Raw genomic sequence first — 5981 nt, 5'->3', positions numbered from 1 at the left:
GAGATGACAGAGATGAAGTGCATTTCTCAGAATAATAAACATACTTCCAAGTCAGGGATCACATAAATATAAAAACAGAGCACTATTTAATTGTCATTTGTTCTGCTGTATTTGCACCAGATTATAAATATCCAAAAGACCTGATATAAGTATCAGGTATGAAAAGCAGCCATATATTGTAAAATAGGGTAAATGGTCTTTGAAAGTCTTCAGTAGCATTTAAGTTTTGTGAATGATACAACTTTGTTATCGTTAAACAAGATTTATAACTCCCAAAATATTTTTTAAAAGTTTTTTTTTTTGCCCCAGTATATTAATAACCACCACATTAGAGGCATTTCTACTCAATTTAAAAAGAAAGAGAACTCCAGTACTCTTGCCTGGAAAATCCCATGGATGGAGGAGCCTGAATCTCCCTGGAAAAAGAGACATGAATGTCTGCAATGATATTTCTTGACATGAATTTGGTATGAGAGAAGAAAAGGAGATCGACGGCTAGTGAACAGGATTTCAAATAACCAGGATTTTATATTTATCACCTTCAGTCATCTCCTTTTAAATCAAAGACAACTACAGTCAGAACCAAGACAAGGCAAAATAATACTTTTCTTCTGCATTTTTTGAGACTAAAGAAACCTGAAATGTCTAGGAAACAAAACCAGAAGGATTCATCAGGATTCATTTTTGATTTGCAGTCCAATACTGTACTGGCCCAAGGAGGAGCTTTTGAAAACATGAAAGAAAAGATAAATGCAGTGCGTGCAATAGTTCCCAATAAGAGTAACAATGAAATTATCCTGGTTTTGCAACACTTTGATAATTGTGTGGACAAAACAGTACAAGCATTCATGGAAGGTAGTGCCAGTGAAGTACTCAAAGAATGGACAGTAACAGGCAAGAAAAAGAACAAAAAGAAGAAAAGCAAGCCAAAACCTGCAGCAGAACCAAGTAACAGTATCCCAATTCCAACAAATCGGTTTCCATTCAAGAGGAACAATCTGCGCCCTCCTCAGAGAAAGGTAGTGTTAATGGTTATCATGTCAACGGTGCCATCAATGATACTGAGTCTGTGGACTCACTCAGTGAAGGTATGGAGACACTTTCAATAGAAGCCAGAGAACTGGAGGATCCTGAGTCTGCCCCATCAGAAATGCTGGATAGAACAGGATCCATGCTGGAGAATGGTGTCTCTGATTTCGAGTCCAGATCTTTGACTATGCACTCTACTCAGAATTCTCAACAAAATAAGAATGCTGCCAAGTCTCTCTCAAGACCTACTGTAGGACCTCAGCTTTCAAATCTAGGCATGGAAGATGTTCCCCTCTCTTCCACCAACAAAAAGCTGGGTTCTAATATTGAAAAATCTGTGAAAGACCTCCAGCGCTGCACAGTGTCTCTTGCATGATATCGAGTTGTAGTTAAAGAAGAGATGGATGCTTCTATTAAGAAAATGAAACAAGCTTTTGCCGAATTGCAGAGCTGTTTAATGGATCGGGAAGTGGCGTTGCTTGCTGAAATGGACAAAGTGAAAGCTGAAGCAATGGAAATTTTGCTTAGCCGTCAAAAGAAAGCCGAACTTCTAAAGAAAATGACTGATGTGGCTGTTCGGATGTCAGAAGAGCAGTTGGTCGAGCTCAGAGCTGATATCAAGCACTTTGTTAGTGAACGTAAATATGATGAGGATCTGGGACGAGTGGCCCGATTCACCTGTGATGTAGAGACCCTGAAGAAGAACATTGATTCATTTGGACAAGTGTCCCATCCAAAGAACAGCTATTCGACCCGGTCTCGATGTAGCTTGGTTGCATCTGTGTCTTTGAGTAACCCGTGCGACGCCTCTGCTGCTGCTGCTTCCACCTGCGCCTCTGCTCCCAGCCTTACAAGCGCTAACAAGAAGAACTCGGCACCGGGAGAGACGCTTGCAACCACAGCAAACTCCGGTGGCCGATCCTACCAGCCTCACCGAGAGGCATTGCCGGGAAACAGACGAGGAGGACAAGGCTACAGGCCACAAGGCCCAAAGTCCAGTGACCCCACGAACCAAGGGCGACATGACAGCGTGGGTCGTTACAGAAATAGCTCGTGGTATTCATCTGGTTCCAGGTACCAGAGTGCTCCACCCCAGGCACCAGGAAACACTAGTGAACGGGGCCAGGCTCACTCTGCAGGGACCAATGGGACTGGAGCCAGCATGGAGCCCGGCCCACCCAAGCCCTCATTCAGGAAGGGGCTCCTCCAGCGCAAACCTAGGACCTCTCAGCCTGACGTCGTGAACTCCTGAGGAAGATTCCAGCCGGTCTCTCTCTTCTTTCCCACACAATTCAACTTGGTAACTGGACTTTAGGAAACTTACAGTTAGATTTAATAACAAAAAGAAGTTTACGCATATCACTTTTTATGCCATTCTAAATATTTTGCCATTCTAAATATTTTGGTTTCTTCTCTCCTCGTTTTCTCTTTACCGTTTTTGGAAGGGAAGCGGTTTTTTTTTTTTTCTTTCCCTTGACCTTTCCCGGTGAGATGGATTGATTCTGATTGGTCATTTCCACCAGAAATCACAGGCAACTGTTGCCAGGTTTCCCAAGGGTAAGCAGTGTTCTTCCCGGGGCTCCGGGCCTTCCGGAGGCCTGAAGAAGCCATCCTCAGCCAGCCCAACTGTCCAGGCGTTCAGGAGGAGATGGATCACGGCTGCTCTTGCTGCCTTTCTGTCACAGCAGGAGCCGCACGTGCCTATTGGGTTCCCTGTAAACAACAGTGTGAGCAGGAGAGGCAGCGAGGGGGTTGTGTACAGCCCTGAATTGGCCAGAAAAGGGGGGATTGAATAGGTGAAAATGGAATAACCCTGGGACGCATTTGAGAATCTGCCTGTGCTCCTAAGCTGTGCCTGAGACTGACACTCGGATCGCGGTTTTAGTCTCTCGCTTGGCACCATGGCTTAACCTGCGGTTTCTTCCATATGCCCAAGCCTTGTTTTCTATGACCTTAGGCTGCAAACCAGTCTAGGGAAGTCTATGGGAAAGTAGCATTAATTCAAGGGAAAAAAGTATTTCTTCATTTCAGTGTTTGAAGATTTTTGTTGCTATTGTTCTTCCTCTTTCCTGATTCCCATTCTGACCCTGAACCAAATTTATAGCAATATAATTAGTGTTAATCTAAGGTGTCAACCATCCAAAAATTGCTGCAGTCAATCTTTAGAGTTGAATAAATAAAAACAATTGCATAAAAATTAAAAAAAATAAAAAGAAAGAGATAATTATATAAAAAGTATGGCTTATGTATGGAGATATAAAACAGTACAAAGTTAAATTATTAGGGAAGTGTTTTTATTTACAGAAGGACAGTATTCAGAATATTTTAAATAATAAATTATTATATTTGTAAATAAAATTTAGTCCAATAGGTCAGTATAAGAAAAATTCTTGACAAGGAAATTAATAATTGTTGTATCCTACAAAGCTTAGTTAGAAATAAATAATGGCAAACTCATTCATAATAGCATATATAGTCACAATATAACTACAATAAACATATATGAAGAAAGCAATAAAAACCATCAAATATCAAGTACATAAAAAGATGGAAATGCGAGGTTTAGCATGTTATAGAACAAAAAGCTTGAACATTTTCAAATTGCTGAACAATTTCAACATTTCAATTGCATTAAAAAGTAATGCAATTCCAACTCAAATTATAATTTTTAACTTTAATTTTAGAAATTTGAAAATCTTTTCTTAAATTCCATTTTAAAGTTTCAAATTGATGAAACTCGAATGAGCCATATTTCCATAATAAACTGTAAAGATACAAAAGAATAAATTAATTTATGTTTTGGGAACTAATAGTATTAACACATATCATTAGGAAGCAACAGCGTTAATTGGGAAATTAACAGTTATGTAATAAATGTTGTTGGCACACTTTGTTAGCTATTTTTAAAAAGTCACTGATGTATGTGTAAAGAAGTGCACTGCACACAAATAAGTAGATTTCTATATATTAATATGAAATAATTTAAAAGAATATAAAATTAGAAAATATAATTAACTCTAGTCACAAAAATAAAATACTTAAGAATAAAACTTAAAAAAGTATGCAAACTTAACTATATAAGGACAATAATACTTTACCTAAAGTCTCTAAAATATTTAAGGGATGGAGAGACATACCAAATACTGGATAAAAAGACTAAAAATTCTAAAGACACCAATTCACCCAAATAAAGTCATATTTTAGTGTGCTTCTGAATAATACAACAAACATTTATATGAAGATAATTATATTTGAAAGATAAGTAAAAATGAATATTTTAAACAGTTTCTCAAAAGGTTAAGAGCAAAGAAGCATCTTTTTCAAAGATTAAAGACTACTGTGAAATAATACACACAAAAAATACTCTATCCGGGAAGGCTCTCATTTAAAGTCAAGACAGAAATCAAAAGTTTATAGTCAAGAAAAAGCTAAAATAATTCAGCACCACAAAACCAGCTTCACAATAAGTGCTAAAGGAATTTCTATAGGTGGGAAACACAAGAAAGAAAAACAGGTAGGGAAGAAAAGACACACAGAAACAAACCCAAAACAATTAATAAAATGTCAACAGGATTATACATACTGAAGATTACCATGTAAATGGAATAAATATTCCAACAAGAAATAAACTGAATGAATGGATACAAAAACAAGACTTGTATATGTGCTCTCTATAAGAGACCCACTTCAGACCTAAGGACACAGACACACTGAAAATGAGGGCATGGAGAAAATATTCCATGCAAATGGAAATCAAAAGAAAGGTGGAGTAGCAATACTCTTATTAGACAAAATAGACTTTAAAATAAAGACTGCTACAAGTATAGGGAAGCACACTACCTAATGATCAAGGGATCAACCCAAGAAGAAGATATAACTATAAATATTTTTGCACCCAACATTGGAACACTTCAAACCATAAGGCAAATGCTAACATCCATAAAAGCGGAAATCAACAGTAATTCAATAATAGTGGAGAACATTAACACCTCACTTACACCAATAGACAGATCATCCAGACAGAAAATCAATAAAGACAAGACTTATCTGATACACTGGATTAGATAGAGTTAATTGATATTTATAGGACATTTCATCTGAAAGCAGCAGAAAACACTTTCTCGGGTATACACATAACATTCTCGAGGATAGATCACATCTTGGGTCACAAATCAAGCCACAGTAAATTTAAGAAAGCTGAAATCATAATGAGCTACTTTTCTGACAATAATCCTATGAAATTTGAAACCAATTACATGGAAAACACTGTAAAAAAAAATAAGTGGAGGCTAAACAATATGTCACTAAATAATCAATGAGTCACTGAAAGAAAATTGAAGAGGAAATTAATAAATACCTAGAGACAAATAACAATGAAAACATGATAAACCAAACCTATGGAACATAGCAGAAGCAGTGCCAAGAGGGAAGTTTATAACAATACAACATTAGCTCAAGAAACAAGAAAAATTTCAAACGACCTAACCTTACTCTTAAAGCAACTAGACAAAGAAGACCAAATAAAACCCAAAGTTAGGAGAAGGAAAGAAATCATAAAAATTGGAGCAGAAATAAATGAAATAAAGATAAAGAAAACAATACCAAAGACTAATGAAACTCAAAACTGTTCTTGGGGAAGATATACAAAAATGATAAACTTTTAGGCAGACTGATCAAGAAAAAAAAGGGTGGAGCAGACTCAATTTCAGATCAATAAAACTAGAAATGAAAAAGGAGAAGTTGCAACTGATACAACAGAAATACAAAGAATCATAAGAGATTACTACAAGACCGTATGCCACTAAAATGGAAAACCTAGAAGAAATGGACAAATTCTTAGAAAGATACAATCTCTCAAAACTGAAACAATAAGAAATATAAAATATGACCCAAAAAATCACAAGTACTGAAGCTGAAACTCTGAACAAAAGTCCAGAATCAGACATCTTCAC

General features: G+C 36.8%; 1 pseudogene; it reads left to right on the top strand.

The window, feature by feature from the left end:
• The first annotated feature begins 414 nt into the window (after positions 1-414).
• LOC138991450 (spermatogenesis-associated serine-rich protein 2 pseudogene) lies at positions 415-2810 on the top strand (annotated as a pseudogene).
• Positions 2811-5981: the final 3171 nt, after the last annotated feature.

The sequence above is a fragment of the Bos mutus genome, chromosome 17 (assembly GCF_027580195.1).
Source record: "Bos mutus isolate GX-2022 chromosome 17, NWIPB_WYAK_1.1, whole genome shotgun sequence".
In the NCBI taxonomy this organism is placed as follows: Eukaryota; Metazoa; Chordata; class Mammalia; order Artiodactyla; family Bovidae; genus Bos; species Bos mutus.
This window is presented reverse-complemented; position numbering and strand designations above follow the sequence as displayed.